Genomic DNA, 18248 nt, shown 5'->3' with positions numbered 1-18248 from the left:
CTTCTGAGTGAGGCAATGACCCACCCTGCTTCGGTTTGCCCTGTGTGGGCTGTACCCACTGTGTAACCAATCCCAATGAGATGAGCCAGATACCTCAGTTGGAAATGCAGAAATCACCTGCCTTCTATATTGATCTCGCTGGGAGCTGCAGACCAGAGCTGTTCCTATTTGGCCATCTTGCCACCTTATCATTGAGTTCACTCGCATTTTTTTTCTTAACCTCTCTGAAAGTAGAAATTTCAGTTAGATATGCACAGATGTCAATACTGACTCATGGCGGTCATTTGTGATCCTGAATAAATGACTTAAACTCTCTCTAAGTCTCAATTTTCTTGTATATAAAATAAGGACAATAACTCTACCTACCTTATGATGTAGTAGTGAGGATCGTATCATAACATGGGCCCAGGCACACTGTGGATGGTTGATAGATGTTAGAGATAATGATCAAGAAATGCTGTATGACTAGAGCAAATGTCTGTAAGTCATCAGCTAGTGATGGCACAGAGGTTGCTTTCAATAGATAATAGCTAAAATAATGATGATATTAATGATGACATTTGTGATAATAATGATAAAAATGATAGCAGCTTTGACTTATCATAAGGTAATATTTATTAAATGACTCAAAAAGCCAGAACTGACTTTAGCAGTGAATCCTATTCTCATTGCCTTATGTTTTCATTTGCAATGTAAATGTTTGGTTTGTATATTTTGCCTAGAAGACAATCTAGTTGAAGATATTCCACTGCTTTCCTACTTGTTTTAACTAGGAAAGTGATCTCTTTACTCTCATCCAAACAAGATATGTTTTCCGTCACTTTTAAGTCTATTCTTATGAAATCTCTGTCTAAATTCTATTCATTGAGTCATCTGAAGACTCTCTTTTCCATTTTGTTACAGAACCATAATTATCATGTTATCTATACCCGATACATTGTAGATGAAGAAACATGTCGACAGAGCCACTATCTGCCCAACATCTCATGGGTAGTCATAGTCACAGTGGAACTGAGACTAAGGTTTCCATTTTTATTTGACTTTGCTGCTTCCCAAGGTAAATATAGGATTTGAGATCCATATTTTCTACTTGCATGACTGTGTTGAGGTTTTTCCTTTTCAAACTGGAGACTTCATTTTTTTTTTGTTCCACACGTAGGGATTCATTTATAGATTTTTTTTTTCTTTCAAGTGGTCCAGTCTAACAATAAGATCACAAACTCCTTTTTGATGGGGACCATTTCTCAGATTTCTTTTTCTAATCTCTAGCATAGAGTTTTATACTGATATGCTACTCAGTGATTTGCTGGTTGAATTAATTTTTAATTAAATGAAAAGAATGTCACACAGCTCTAACAGTGACACTATTTTTGCTTAATTATTTTTTAAAAAAATTTGTTATCTATTTCTTGTGAAAGACTATGTCTCTGAGTATTTGCTGACCAAGTGGCTGAATTTTATCTGGGAAATTTCCAGTAAGAATCGCTGATGTCCTGAATAGTATCTCAGGTGTAGACTGGCAGATAGGCTCAAATTTCTTCAAGTTTATTATTAGTTCTATAGTGCTGCTTCAACACTGCCAAGTAGCATATGATCAACTGCATCTCCTTTTGAATATACACTTTAAGAACACTATCAAACAACAGAAAATGAATACTTCTGGGCCATTGGACAATGTCCATAGCCTACAATGTTATGTCAGGAAATTTTAATCTAAGTGTGGGTTACATCTCTCATTGCAATCAGAATGTTCAATATCTATTGAGTGACTATCATGTACTAAGGGTTGTGCTAGGCACTGTCACATACATTATCTAATTTGTTTCTCATGAAAAGTCTGTGGAGTGAATATTATTATCCCTATTATGACAATGCCTAAATTGGGAAATGAAGAGGCCATGTTATCTGCTCAGGTCACACAGACTGGCCTATACATATTTCCAATAAGCTTTGAAAGTATTTTTGCATTATCTCAAAAATGTTTTAATTATCCTGCACTCATATAAAGCATATGTTGAATTTAATTACTATTATCATTGCTCTATTTTCATGAATTTGGACAATTTTCAAGATCAGATTTTTATTTTCCTGTTTCCTTGTTGAATGTAGCATTGCAATATAGGTGAAATAGCATGTTTAGGATACTCTAAGAAAATATTTTTTGTTAATGATTTGAAAATCCAGCAGATTTTTAGACCAGACATAAGCTGCACATATAAATTTACGCTGATAAGTATTTGGCTTAAAAACGTAAGACTAACACACCAAATTCATATTATTAATTCTGCTTATTACTCTTTTAAGTGTTTGTATATGATCATCATGTATTACTATTACTTATACTATTGTTTGATAAGATAGACCCAGAATTCACCAATTAGTTAGGTGATTGAAAAAGTCTTCTCATATAAATGTTTAAAAATAAGCTCTTTAATATTAAATTTTTTTAGCAAGTAGTGATGGCAGACCTGTTTATAAAAAATTATTAAACTTTTATTTTAATTTAATTACACAATTTTTGGCTCATATTTTGCTTCTTAGCCTACCTCAGTGACCGCCTTTTGAGCACCATGCTGACAAATTACAGTTAGAGGTGAGAATAGCCCCATTAAAGGTTGCAGGAATTGCCGCAGAGTGGGAAGTTGAATTTCCAGACCAAACTCAAATGTAGTCCATGGTATCTTCATGCTTTTTTCATGCTTCTAGGATAAGGGAAATTGGAATTGCTACAGATGTGTATGGATTGAAGTGTGAGTAAACCTGAGGATGTCTGGCAAGAATAACTTTATCTCACACACCAGCTTCTGCTGGGATCTAAGAAAAGGGCGTTTTCTATTAGCATTGTTGTTCAAAAGACACATACACTAATTAGATTTTTTAAGTCGCTGCTACCTGAGAAGGCTTAATCTTCTTTGATATTATTTTACAATAGACTTTCCCTCCCCCCATTATCATTTGTGAACTGCATTCAGACTTTCAAAACAAATGCTATTAGGATACTGAAAAGTTGTGTGGAACTGTTTTTATTGTGGCAGATATTTTGTATTTGGAATCAAAATACGTTTAACCACAAAGGGACATAATTTTGCTGGTTGTGGGAGGTTCCCAGTCCAAAACAAAAGCAAAAGCAAACCCGTACTTTTATAAGCTTAATAACAGTTGGTTCAAAGTACCATTGAATTCTAACAGTAGTGCTCTGTCCACTAGGAAAAACTTTCAGGAGACCAATTTATCTACTTTTGTTTGATGTGAACACAATTGTTTTCTGAATGTAAAATTGACTCCTGAGCAAAAAAAAAAATTAAAAGTGATTGCAACATGATGCTATACATTTGTCAAAACCCATAGAACTGTACAACACAAAGAATGAACCCTAATGTAAACCATGGATTTTAGTTAATAATGTATCATTATTGGTTCATAAATTGTAACAAATGTACCATGTGAGTGCAAGATATTAATAATAGTGGAAACTATGGTGAGGGAGTAGGGTATATGGGAATTCTCTCTACTTTTCTGCTCAATTTTTCTGTAAACTTGAAGCTGCCCTACAAATAAAGTCTATTAGTTAAAAAGAAAAGTAAGTGGAAGGTAGACCCCTTTTCTTACATGAAGTTTAAAGGTCAGAAAGTTTACTCTTATTAGGAACTGTTAGTGTTTTAAATTCGCAGCATTGCCAATCACTATGACTGTAGTAAGCTGTGGGCTCTGTGTTTCCCATCCCAACAGCATGATGAAAGATATTAATTAAAAACTGCATTTGAGAAGTAATTTTGAGAAATTTAAATGGTTTTCTTTTCCTCAGGGCTTCTCAGCACCTTTAATTTATTAATGTAATATAGAAAACACCCTGTCACATGGCAAGAGTAATGCCATCTTGAAGCAGAACCAAGATGACTTGGTTTGCCAATGATGACTGATGTTTGGCGACTGGATACTGTGTTCCCACAGCAAGGTCAAGAAACAATGCCTATAGCATAGAAAAATCCCTCATAAAAATGTTTATCTAACTTTCCCAGTGGTCACAAGTTTTGCAAGACAGTCTGACACAGGACTAGCTACACATGTTTCACCAAAAAAAAAAAAAAAAAAAAAAAGCTTGCTATATAAGAATACTTTCTCAAGTGAAGGTACGGGGATTAAATGTTTCTTTCTGAGAAACTAGACGTGTTAGCCTCTTTTTTTGGCCTCTCAGCTTCCTTGGCCTTTGAGGGTAGGTTTTCATAGACCTGCTCACTGTAGTACGTGTAATAAAATATGGCTTTCCAAAGGGCAGCTATTGTATGTGGCATTTCTGAAACTTTTGAACTGTGGAATAGTTTTTGCAAAAAGCCAGTGTTCCCCAAGTAGAGTACACTTGGGGAAATCTTATATTCTAATAGTATCTTGAAAGATACATGACTGAGAACTCTCTGAGGGAAGGCATTCTGTGAAATGATAGTGAACATGGTACTCAAAGAGTAAACGTGGACCCTCCACCATCCCCTCATATTCTGTCAGCATGTTCTATTGATTTAGTTCCATAATTTTGCTTGCTTTTTATCAAACCCTTTGCATCCCCTTGCTACCATCCTAATTCATGACATAATAATCTAATTGTTGAAAGTATAGCTAGGTGACACTTATTTAATGACACCACTCTTTTAAGGAACTCATGACTTCTTTCTTTTGCAACTCATTCTTTCACAGTTGCTATCTCTCAACTTCCATCTGAGGGTTCAAGTCTATTCTAGATTATAGGATTGGGTGGCCAGCTTCTCCAGTTTGCCTGGGATTGAGAGATTTCCTATGATGTAGGACTTTAAGTGTTAGAACATGAGAAGTGTCTGCTAGAACCTGAGAAGTACCTGGCAAATGGAGACAAGTTGGTCACCCTACTCCAGGACCACTTTTGACAAGAGACCTTAGGGCATTAGTTGGTTTCACTGCTACCCCTTTAATTCACTTGAGAATTGGATTCAGAAAGTGTTCTTCAGCATCTTCATTTCCTTGTGCATCTGAGTCCCAGCACTGAATTAGTCCCTGCAGCTGAACCCAGGAATCTCCTTACTGCCACACTTTTCTGAAAACCTGTTTTTTAAGAGTCTGAATTCTCATTTGTTGATTGCTATGTAAACCTCCATCAATTGTCTGCCTCACCTCTGAGGGTTAGGTCTCTTAACATCCTGGTGACTCTGGCCTTTCCTATTGCTGGGGCTGCTTGGGTCTGAAAAATCAAGATTCAGGGTATGGGACTAGATATTCAGGTTTAGGAACCCTAACTTATTGGCTCATTCAGCAATTTTCCTTTTTCCCAAAAGGAAATTTACTTAAACATTTTTAATGGCAGTTTAATTTACATAGAGTGAAATGCAAAGATCTTAAGAATTACACTTTGAGGAGTTTTGTTGAATGCATATACCCATGTAACTCACATCTCTATCAAGATGTAGGACCTTCTCATCACTATAGAAATTTCTCTCTTGCTGTCAATGTAGTCCTTGACTGTTTGCCTCCTCCTATCACAGACAAACACAGCTCTGATTCCTATCTCCATAGAATAGTTTCGTCTGTTCTGAAACTTCATGTAAACATATATATATAGTATATACTCTTTTTTGTCTTATTTCTCACTCAGCATGTTTCGAGATTCATCTGTATTGTTGCATGTTTCAGTAGTTTATTCTGAAAATGTAATGTTCTAAAGTTTGTATTTATAAGGTGAGGAAGATCTCCTTGATTGGAGAGCAAGAGATATTCCTAAACATCTTTAGTCCTACCTCAGACTACACACATGCCATTAAATAAATAGATTTGCATATAAAAGATACTAAATACAGTTCCATGCTTTTGAAAATAAGAACTTACATTGACTTGTTTATTTAAGACTCTTCCTTCAAAAACTCTTATGATTGATAGAACTGATAAGATTCAAAATTCAAGTCAGACTTCTATATTACATACAGTTTTATTTGAAAGCACTTTGAAAAAGAGTTTGAAGCAGTTAAAGTGTTTTTAGACCTAAATACAAAGTTCAAATATGTGATATTGTAACAGAGGTTACCTGCTTTAATATTGTATATATCACAACGTAACACTCCATAATAATATTTGAAATAAAAAGTTTTGATAACTGTAAACAAGAATTATAAACTGCAGATAATTATAGTTAACCGTAAATGTTTACTGATCACCTACCATGTATAAGATGATATGCTATACATGGAAAAGGAACTTTCAGGGGCGATAATGAGAAATAAAGAGGATTAAGTCACAGTCAAGTACAAGGTGAGTTTTTTTTTTTTTTTGAGACGGAGTCTCACCCTGTTGCCCAGGCTGGAGAGCAATGGTGCAGTCTCGGTTCACTGCAACCTCCACCTCCTGGGTTCAAGCGATTCTCCTGCCTCAGCCTGCCAGGTAGCTGGGACTATAGGCAAGTGCCACCATACCCGGCTAATTTTTGTATTTTTAGTAGAGACAGGGTTTTGCCATGTTGGCCAGGCTGGTCTCAAACTTCTTACCTCAAGTGATCCGCCCGCCTGGGCCTCCCAGAGTGTTGGGATTATCTGGCTAAAGTGAGATGTTACATATTCACAAAGTTACCTAATACAAAATACAGTATGGTAAGTGCCAAATGAGAGTAAGTAGATACTTTTATGGGAGTTTATATGGTGAGTATGAATTCATATAAACAGCGCCTGACAAACATAATAATCCCAATATGTATCTGTTCTTTTTTCTTTCTCTTTTTATTGAAAACATTTATTTGGTGGCGAGGGCTCTCAAACTGGAGTGCAGTGGTGTGATCTTGGCTCATGGCAACCTCTGCCTTCTGGGTTCAAGCAATCCTTCCACCTCAGCCTCCCAATTAGCTGGGATTATAAGCATGTGCCATCACACTAGACTAATTTTTGTATTTTTAGTAGAGACAGGGTTTCACCATGTTGGCCAGCTGGTCTGGAAATCCTGACCTCAAGTGATCCACCCGCCTCAGCCTCCCAAAGTGCTGGGATTACAGGTGTGAGCCACCACGCCTCACCAAGAGTTTTGGTTTTATCCAACCGGGAATGGGAAATATTCAAGTACTGAATTTTTTAAAACTAACTTGTATTACATAATCAAATTTTAGAAAAGTAATTTTCCTGAAGTGTATAGAATAGACTTAAAAGATTTTTTTAATAACATAAATATAATTGAAATGAGTATGTAAGATCCACACCAAAATATATATGGAAGATTGGAATCTATCACTCTTTGTAACTAATACCAAGAATCAACATCTTTGGAAAATACTTCGAAAGAGTTTCAATGGACCTGGAGCAGTGGCTCATGCCTGTAATCTCAGCACGTTGGGAGGTCAAGGTGGATGGATTGCTTGAGCTCATGAGTTTGAGACTAGCCTGGGCAACATGGTGAAACCCTGTCTCTACCAAAAATACAAAAAATTTAGCTGGGCATGGTGACACGCACCTATGGTCCCAGGTACTCAGGAGGCTAAGGTGGGAGAATCTCTTGAGCCTGGGAGGTTGAGGCTGCAGTGAGCCGAGATTGCACCACTGTACTCCAGCCTGTGTAGTAGAGTGAGACCCTGTCTCAAAAAAACCAAAACAACAACAACAACAACAACAAAGAGTTTCAAGCCTGGTGAGGCGGCTCATACCTGTCTGTAATCCCAGCACTTTGGGAGGCCAAGGCAAGAGGATTACATGAGTTCAGGAACTTGAGATCAGCCTAGGCAATAGACTTAGACCTCATCTCTGCTAAAAATAAAAAATTAGCCAGGTGGAGTGGCAGGCACCTGTAGTCTCAGCTACTCAGGAGGCTGAGCTGGGAGGACCCCTTGAGGCCAGGAGGTCAAAGGTGCAGTGAGCTGTGATTGCACCACTGCACCCCCACCTGGGCAACAGAGTGAGACCCTGTCTCAAAAAAAAAAGAGTTTTAGTTAACCAAAATTTTAGTTAACTAAAATTTTAGTAAAACAGGAGGAATAAATTTTCAGATCTGTTGTACAGCAGAGTGACTATAGTCAACAATAATGTACTGTATATCTTAGAACAACTAAGAGAGTAAATTTCAAATGTCTCACTACAAAAACGATGTGAGGTCTCAGTTATGTTAATTAATTTGATTTAATTACTCCACATTGTGTACATATATCAAAATATCACAATATACTCCATAAATATGTATAATTATGACTGCCAATAAAAATAACATTAATAAAAATAAATAAATTTTCAAAAAGCTTAAAAAGGAAACTAACATCTAATGGATGAAAATGATTAGTATTAACCTGTTTCTGGTTACCATTCTTTTTAATTGCTGAGTAATATTCTATTAGGCAAATACCGTTGTCCCTCAGTACTCTCAGGGGGATTGGTTCCAGGAACAACCTCTCCATACCAAAAGCAGTAGATGCTCAAGTCCCTTATATAAAATGGCATAGTGTTCCATCCTCCTATTATTTTAAATCATCTATAAATTCTTTATAATAACTAGTACAAAGTAAATGCTATATAAGCAGTTGTTATAGTGTACTTCTATTTGTATTTATCTCTGTAGTGTTATTTTTTATTCTTTTTCCCCTAATATTTTTGATCTTCAGTTTTTGAATCTACAGATGTGGAACCCATGAACATGGAGGGCTGACTGTATATCATAATTATCTGCTCTCTTGTTGATATATTTGGAGTTGTTCCTGCTTTTGCTTATTATAAGCAAAAGCAAAGCGGGCATAAATATTTATGTCCAACTTTTTTTTTGGTGGACGTAGGTTTCCATTGTCTTGGGTGAATCCTTATAAATAGGAGTGTTGAGGCATACTTTAGGTATAGGTTTATAATTATAAAAACTACCAAAATTTCCCAAGGTAGTTTTAACATTTTGTACTCCTACCAATATATGTAGGAGAGTTCTGGTTTTCCATATCCTTGTCAATATGTGATGATGTTAGTCTTTTTAATTTTAGACACTTTTGTGGGCATGAAATGGTATCTCACTTTGGTTTTAATTTGTATATTTCTGCTGACTAATGATATATAATACTTTTTCATATGCTTATTGGCCATTTATAAATTTTCCTTTGTCAAATGCCTGTCCGAGTCTTTTGCCCATTAAATAAAATTGTTTGTTCATGTTTATTATTTAATTGTAGGAGACGTTTTCTATAATTTAGGATTTGTGTGTATCAGAATATTTTCAGCTATCAAGAGTATTCAGATATATGTATCATCTAGACTATGGCTTGCGTATTTATTTTGTTAATGGTGACATAGGATAAGTGGAAGCTTTTAATCTTGATGAAGTCTCTCTTTTTTTTTTTTTTTATTATGGTAAGTGCTTTCTGTATCCTAAGAAATCTTTGCCTACTGCAAGGTCAGAAAGCCATCTTTAAAAAAAGTTATATTATATCTTAATAGTGTTATATATTTTAGCTTTTATGTTGAGGTGTACAATTCATCTTGAATAAATATTTGTGTTTACAATGTAAGGTAAGAGATGGAGTTCCTTTTTTCCTTATTCATGGTACGTTACTGGGCATTGACTTTTAAAAAATTGTTTTATTTTATTTGTAATTGACAATAATTGTATATATTTATGGAGTACAATGTAATGTTTTGATACATATATACATTGTAGAATGATCAAATCAGGCTCATTATCTGTCACCTCAAATATTTATCATTTCTTTGTAGTAAGAACTTTTGAAATCCTCTCTTTTAGCTATTTTGAAATAGGCAACATTATTATTAACTATAGTCACTGTGCTGTGCAATAGTACACCAGAGCTTATTTCTCCTTTCTAACTGAAACTTTGTACCTATTAACCAATGTCCCCCCTTTCCTGTCCACCTTTCTGTCCTCCAGCCACTGGTAACCACCATTCTACTTTCTAGTTTTACAAGTTTGTCCTTTTTAAAATTTCACATATAAGTGAGATTATATGGTATTTGTCTCACTGTGCCTGGCTTATTTCACTTAGCATAATGTCCTCTAGGTTCATCTATGTTGTTGCAAATTACAGAATTTCCTGTTTTTATAAGTCTGAATAGTATTCAAGCGTGTGTGTGTGTGTGTGTGTGTGTTTGTGTGTGGTATGCGTAATATATATATACATTCATCTGTTGATGGACACTTAAGTTGTTTCCATGGCTATTAGAATAGTGCTGCAATAAATATGGGAGTGCAGACATCTCTTCAACAAACTGATTTAATTTCCATGGGATTGGGGAATTGACTTTTGATGTCCAAACTTAGTATAATACCTCAAAAGCCAGAATGCCAATTATTTTGTGTTATAAAGTTGTTTGGCTATCAATCCATATTTTTGCATGAGATAGTTATCTTGCAGGTAGGCCCATTGAGAAGACTAGAAGGTAGTCTCGATTGATTCTTGTTGAAATTGAAATTAGAGTAAAGGGACATCCAAACACTTATCCAATGAACTACAATGACATACAACTCACTCAAGCCTTTCTTTTTCTAAATTTTCTCCCCAAATAAAACAACAGCAGCAACAACAAGGACAACAAAACCTTATGCGTTTCTTACACCTTTATGATGTGTTTCAGTGTCTACAGTACTGCTGAGTTTGCATCTTTTGCATGTTGTATCTTTCTGGTAACATATGGAAGAAGCTTCATATTCATATAAGTATGCTAGTTCTAAAACATAATGTGGAATCATTTACAACTCAGCACTACTTGGTAGCAATAAACAGAAACCCACCTCAAAAGAGTGTAAGCAAAAAAGGAACTGAATTAGATTACGTAATTTGAGAAGTCCAAAGGCTGGAGTTGGTTTAAGCGAAATTTGTATGGAAAATTTTTCTTACATAAAAAAGGTAAAACAAATTTGGTAAACCTAATTTTTTTTTATAGTGCAAGTAGTCAACTGTTGTCATTCTAAGAAACTATTATTTGTGGATAGTAAAACTGTTTGGAGACTTTAAAAATACCCTATAACAGTTAAAGGCAGAGCAAATTACTTAAATAAAATTGCGATATTTGCCCCAAATAGTAACAGTACAATTTGCATCAGTTCTCTAGAAAATTTTCTGCAATTAAAAAAACAAAAAGAATTCTGATGTGTTTACTCCAATTAATCAGTATTTTCTTTGTACACTCAGATTGCAACCTAAGTATTAGTCTGTTGAATTTGGTTTAGTGGATATTTATTCAAGATTTTTACAAAAACAAGGAAACAGAGAAGAGGAATAGTGCTGTGCAGATGACCTCGGGGTTCAGGCGACACTCAAATGCCTGCTTCTTCTCTGAGGTTATTACCATTTCTTACTTGTTTGACGTTTAGAGATACTGCAGGAGATAGTTGAAAAGCAGAGGTTGCATTTCCAGTGGTGTTTTGCTCTGCTGGTATTTGTTCCTCCGTGCTGCTGTGCAAAGGGCCAGAACTGCATCGAATGGATCTTTTCTTCAGGTTGTGCAGGCTGGCTGCCTTGATGTCTTAGTTGCTGATGTTGGCTGCCGACGAACCTTATTCCTTTACATTTGCCTGGTCCTCATTTCACCGGAAAACACAGTAGCTGTAGCTGCACATAGACTTTTCCTCTCTCTGTTGTCCCCTCATCCCCCTCCCTAGACCTCTCTGGGCTTTGACGTCATGTGTGCTCCTTTCGGTTGCCATAGCAACCCCATTCCCCAAGCCCTCTGTGCGTCTTCTCTGGTAGGTTCCACAATGGTACAGGCAGCATCACGCTGCACAATGGTTTCCAGGCAGTGAAAGAGGGTGATTCAGCAAGCCACTCTTCTTCTTCTATTTTCTTTAACCTCCCCTTCACTTTTTATTTTTATGGGGGTGGGTGGTGCTTGCTATATGCTTACCTTTTTCTTTTATTTTTTCATTTTTACAAATATCCTTTTTTGTCCTCACCCCTCAATTCCTAGGGGCTTGAGTGAGTTTAAGATTGGGTTTTCTTGGAAATCACCTGTCCATCGTTAATTTTAAACAATCTCCATATCTCCAAAGAATCTCTTCCATATTACAGTCTGGAATGTGGTTAATGAAAAACAAGTAGGGAGGATTTCTGGGGCAAACACTGCCGGATCAGGATCGTAGTTCTCAGGCACGGAATGGTAGGTGGCTCTTTGCTCGTTCTGGGTTCTAACCTGTTTTTGGAGGGTGGGGTGATGTCTGTTGATTGCTCCTGGTGGGGCGGGAGAGGGAGTATGGAAGAGACGAGAGAGATGTGGTGGAAATCAGGTTAATCAAGTGAACTAGCTTTGAGGCAAGAAGCCACCAGTTTTTCCCTCTGTGCAGAACATCTCTTCCCAGACTTGGGCGTGTTGAAACCTTTCCGTTTGGAGTGAGGGGTAGCACAGGGAGGGAGGGAGGGAGCATTCTTATTGTGACCAAGGGTTTTTAGACCAATGCAGGGCTACAGAAGGGAAGGGAGAGAGAGAGAAACACACGCGCACACACACACACACACACACAGGGAGAGAGAGAGAGGGAAAAAAAACCACGAAACAGCTGTGCTTGTTAGAAGTGCTGACCTTAGCTCCATATCTGAAACATGTGATGGGTTCCATAAAACATTAAAAATAATGTCTTTTAGTATGTATTTATGTTTACTTTTGTGAGAAGTATAACTTAAATATTTTAAGATGTATTTTACTAAGGAACAGTATTTATATATATATTAGGTGTAAAACTATTGGTGTTACTCTTGCAGAGCAACTCTAGGCTAAATCTGAGCTGGGGAGAGGAACACAGAACAGGGGTCCGGTTAGAGATAAGAGGAAACATTGGCACTGCAGTCAAATAGGAAAGGGGTCCCTTTAAGAAAGTGATCTCCTAGTCACAGCAGGCAGCCTTTTTTTTTTTTTTTTTTTTCATGGCAAGATTCCCAGGTATTCTGTGCTGGGATACTGTGTCCCCTACAAATGTCAGAGCTCTTTTGAAAAAAAAATCAGAAATAAGTATGGCAGTATATTTCTTAGAATCTATGTATTTGTGCCTTCAACAAAGTAAATGTAATTTACTGGAAAATCTGTAAGTAAATCAGGCTATAGATATTACAAGAAAACTATCTATCCATATATTTTTCTCACCCTCCCCCGACATTTAAATCTAGAGACCTAGTCTCTGCTTTTACCCCCTTAAACAGATAACTTCCCAGGGTACTGCAATTTAGCCACAGTGAAAGAATGGCTTATCCCACAGCAATAGGCTCTGAAGCAATCACAAGGTTGTTTACATGGGCTGCCTTTGGTGCAGAGCCTGACGGTGTCTGTACAGCAGCCCTCCCTGCTTCTGGCCATGTTGATGATAACTTTTATGAACAAACTGCAAGGAAGCAGGCTAAGTCATATGGGACAGGCCACAGCTCAGGTGGAAGGAAAATGAGTGTAAGTGCACCAGGCATTGCCAGTACAACATCCAATATCTCCTTCTATCCCTCATCTGCTAGTTGTCGGACCCTGGAAGATCTCACAGAATGCTTATCAACATATTTAAAATAGTTGCAGTAAGGACCATTTCTCTCAGAGAAGCTTCTGTGAATTTTCTACTTTAGGTGAGCATATATGTTATAAATATATAACAAATAAATATATAAAGATATCACAAGCTTCTGACTCCACTTCAGAACCATTAGATTTTAGGGGTTGGATGCTTTGGATGTAGCAGTTTGGCTGCCTCTGGTATGTATTTCCTTCTCTACCTTGATCACACTCTTAAAATTGACATAAAGTATTGGATTAGCTTATTTTATTATGTGGAGCAAACTGGGTTTTCTCTCCCCTACAATGGGACTAGAAAATCAGAATCAGATGACAAAGGTGGTGTGACCTTAAATATTAGAGAGTCTTCATGCTTCTTCATTTGCCTGTCGTTCCTCTGCTGTTGCAAAGTGTCTTTAATTTGAGGGGCTCCTGTTCTTAAAAAATCCTTACAGTTTCAGTAAAAAGATTCTGGATAATGAGGCAGTAAGAAATTATATGTAGAGTGGGAAAATCAGCTGCCTCCAGCTTCCTGCCTGCTCGCCCCAGAACAGCATCTGCTGTTGAGAGGAGTGTGTTTGCCATGCTGGAAGGGGGTGTTTATGAACAGATCCCAGAGGGGCTGAGTGTGTTTTTGCTGTCATTGTCTGGTATGTCTGCAGCTATTAGTATTTAATGGTTTCATAGTACATGGTCTATATATTCTAAGGTTAGAATGAACTGAGAATTTATTGTCAATGCTATAAAATGTAAATATTTTAAATTTATAGGAAAATTAATAAGATTTTCCTTGTTAGGATATCCTACAGGAATATCATAAGCAAAACAAATTTGCCCAACCTAAGTAATCTAAAAAAACCTCCCATGTTTAAAGGCATAAATATATTTTTAAGGTTTTATTGTGGTTTCATGTAAATGAATCTGTTTCTTTGGATGTAAGCCTAATTATAAATTCTTTTTATACTGATACTAAAAGCTAAAGACAAATTGGGTATTTACTTGTTTGTTAAATATGGGGATAGATGTTCTCCCTTCATGCTCTAGTTCTGGCCTCACGTCACATTTGTAGCCAAACGACTTTCAGTGGAGTTGGTGTGTTCAAATCGAATGATTGCCTGGTTGCTTATCAGAATAAAGGACTCAAAGCAAGAGAGACTTCCTTCAATTAGAATGAGAAGCAAACACATTGTTGTCTTAAATTCTTTCTTCATTGCCCTTTCTATTTCCTCTTACAGTCTCTTTTAAGCTTTTGGCTGGACATTGCAACAATCATGCAGAAAGAGGCACGGAAATGTCCAGTAGTGACAAGAATGGAGTACAATGCTCTATTTGCTGCAGGACTGCTGAGTGCCTTCCTCCTACCACACATGCATCTATTATTGCACCTTCTTATGAGGACCAAGGACTTGTGGAAAAAGTTGGGCCTATAGACTAGTAGGGGAGATGCTTACTGGTAAAGAAGAACAGAGTCCATTTGCTTCTTTGGCATATTGGATATATTTATTGCATTACATAAGCCTGAGATGAGACGCTGTACTGCTGATTCAGATAAAAAGATCATGCTGCATATATTGATTGTTTAAAAAATATAACTTAGAATTGGAGCCCATCTTTTCAGAAATTCACCTACCCGTACGTGTTTGCATAGCGAAATTGTAAGGTTTTGACTCAAGATTTTTCAGTTTGAGTACATTTTATCTTCATGAGCCAATCAAGGCAAAGAAGGGGAAAATACAAAAACTGTGTTTTGCATATCTTTTGTTTTCTGTATTTAATAGGGAGAAGCTGTGTTTCTTATTGTGAATCTTGGTAGAAACTCTTAAGAGGAGACATCAGGTAATATTGAAAATCACTAAATAGAAATATTTTAGGTTTAAAAAGTAGACCTCATACATATACTATTTCTGGTAAAGGATTTTCTAGTTTATTTGATGTTTTGGATCCATATCAAGCCACTATGGCTTTTCTTACAGTTCTTATCTCTGGTGACTATGAGATGTAAAATCTTTGAGTCTTATGGAAATAATGCTAGTAGGAATGGAAATTAAAGTTTTCAATGGAAAGAGAAATGAATACAGTCTCCTGAGAAGCATCCCTAACCACAGCTGCTCTAAAACCCTGCGTGGTGTGCAGGTTTAAGGCAAAGCTTCCCTATAAGGCAATTGGGCATTTGCAGTGACCTGCACAGTAATAAACAGGATTTTCACTATCTTGTGTTTGTACACGTGTGTGTGTGTGTGTGTGTGTGAAGAAAAACAAAAACAAAAACAGCAGGGACTTTAAAGTTCTAGAAATTCATCTTAGTGACTTGTCTTCATAGAAATAAAACTGACTCCTGTTTGTCTGTGTTAACCTGCCTGGGTGCCCTATGTGCTTTCTGAAAATGGATTGCTTAAAGCAATTGTCCTCTTCTTATACATTGGAAATAGGATCTGAAAGCATTGATAGTGAAGGGAAGCTCTTAGGTTAGGTCTGTTTATTTGGCAATGTTTATTCAGTGTTTGTAGATGGAAGCTCCATCACAGCATTTATATAATACAGTAATTGCCTATTCTTGTATTGCCTGTATTCTCTACTAAGGTTTAATCCCCATCAGGGACTGACTTTGTCTGTTTGACACACAATAGGGACACACCAAATATTCATTGAGTGAATATCTTTCATGTACTGAGTTCTCTGCTAAGTGCTATGGTAGAAAAAATTGGGAAACTGTAACACAGTTTCTGCCATTTGGAACCTATACTCATTTGGGAAGATGAGGCTAAATAACAATAAAGATGGTACAAAATCAAGGGCCCATGTTGGTGTTTTGATAATGAGTGCAATAGAAATTCAGAGGAGAAAGGAATTTACCTCCTCTGAAGTGGTGGTTGGTGACAATGGGGCCACACTGGGGTGTCGGGGTGAGGTGGTGGGATAGTGAGAGGATGGTAGTCCTAGGAGTAATTGTAAGCACCTGGGCAGGAAAGAGACTCTTACTTGGGGTAAAGAGGAGGCCTGTTTTGGGTATGATGACCATATTTTCCAAACTCGAAATAAAAACTTACGGTTTGACATTGGGTAGAATGTTGGAGACTGCCACATATTCTGAAGAATCTTGTCTAATATAATGTTGGGAAGTAACAGGCTATAATGGTGAAAAAGCAGGTTTGTAACTAGAAGAACATAAATACAGGTCTCTTCAGATGAGCTCCAGCTTAGGTTTACTTTCTTTTGCATACTTCAGAGGTTTTCAAAATTCTCCTCCTTTATTGGTACCTATGTAACCATTGTTCCAATGAAATCTTGTATGAAAAGCAGAATATGTAAATCTATGTAACAGTGGAGCTGTCCCAGTTGAGGATGACTGGGGTGCCTTGTATTAGAAAACCAAATTCATATCACAAGACCAACTATATCAACTGAAATAAGAATTACTAATTTAGTTTATGCTCAGATATTAAAATAGTTGTTCTGGTATTATAACATCAAAGTTCTTGTGCTTGCAATAAATTATGAATAGAGATAATTACCTTGAGATGTTTTCTTTCCTCTGCCTGTACTCACCCACCCAGTAACCAATTGTCTTTGATGTCAGCTTTTTGGTTTTCTAAATACAAATTTAAATCTTAAAATCAAACTCATCTGTTTTCGGTTTTGCTTTCAGGCTAGTGTGAGAAACACCAACGTCAGGCCCATCTCAGATCTTCACTATGGCAACTCATGCAAGAAACTGTTGAATTAGACCCGTTTCCTATAGATGAGAAACCATACAAGCTGTGGTGAGTTGCCAATTTAAAAATATTCCTTAGCATGAAAACTATGATCTATATAGCCAATTTAAATATTGCATATGGTTTTGTACATGGAGCTGGAGAAATACTGCTCCAAATAATTTTGACTACAGAAGTGAAAATCAATAGAACAGAAGTTTAAGAGTTGGTGTGGTACTACTGATACCACATACAGTAGTGAAAAGTCTTGAGGTGCATGGGTGCAGCATATAACACCATGATACTACCACCATGGATGATACCTGCAATTAACATTTTCATGTGACAGAGTAACAGCTGGGTACCATTATTTTTAAGTGACTTTTATTATTTGCAACATTGTACTATATTTTACAGATTCATCTCCTTCAGTAGAAAAATTGGTTCTGAGCTAAATTATGGTTTTCTTTCAGGAACACACACATACACACACCCCATTTAGCTCTTCTGAAATAATAGAAGAGAAATCACAGTTTTATAAAACTCCATTCATGGGCATTTTAGCCTACAAATCCTTTTGCTTAACAAAGCAATATTAAAAATAGATCCAGTTGCTCTGCCTAGTTGGAATGACTTTAAAACTTACTTATTTATAAAAATATCAGCACACACAGGTAGAATGTCTTTTTAAATCAAATACTTAATGCTTCATAGTCACCAAAGTCAATAATCAATAGATTCCAGCAGAGATGAACGAGTTATAATCTGTCAAATAACATCTTTGAGAACTAGAGTATGACTGTGGTGCTTATGAGACTCCAAAAGAAGCTATTTTGAGCTAGTGATCAATATCTTTCTTTCATTTGCCTAGTGGCTTATATAACTGTAGATAGGTAGGCTGCCCTGTGAATTAATGCATAGCCTATAACTGTGGAAGACTGATGAAATTAATCCTAGAGTTATTTCATATAGTGAATTTATAAAACAATTCATAAACAACAATCCGTCTACCATTACATTGAGAAAGCAGATCTAATAGCATCACTATACTGTGCTTAATTAACATGTATTCAATGAGTGTTATAAATAATTTTATGCAATTGCCAATAACAAACTA

At 36.5% G+C, this 18248-nt stretch overlaps 1 protein-coding gene across 5 annotated transcripts in view; it reads left to right on the top strand.

Annotated features, from left to right (window-relative positions):
• The first annotated feature begins 11133 nt into the window (after window positions 1–11133).
• MAPK10 (mitogen-activated protein kinase 10) overlaps window positions 11134–18248 on the top strand; it is a 336739-nt gene continuing 329624 nt past the window's right edge. For all 5 annotated transcript variants that reach the window (XM_054485266.1, XM_054485265.1, XM_054485269.1 and 2 more), the window contains exons 1-2: window positions 11134–12071; window positions 17086–17200. The gene's annotated coding sequence lies outside the window, so the exon portion shown is untranslated. The remainder of the gene's footprint in view (window positions 12072–17085; window positions 17201–18248) is intronic.

This window comes from Pongo pygmaeus, chromosome 3 (genome assembly GCF_028885625.2).
Source record: "Pongo pygmaeus isolate AG05252 chromosome 3, NHGRI_mPonPyg2-v2.0_pri, whole genome shotgun sequence".
Classification (NCBI taxonomy): domain Eukaryota; kingdom Metazoa; phylum Chordata; class Mammalia; order Primates; family Hominidae; genus Pongo; species Pongo pygmaeus.
Note: the sequence above shows the minus strand (reverse complement) of the source record. Positions and strands in the feature narration are given on the sequence as shown.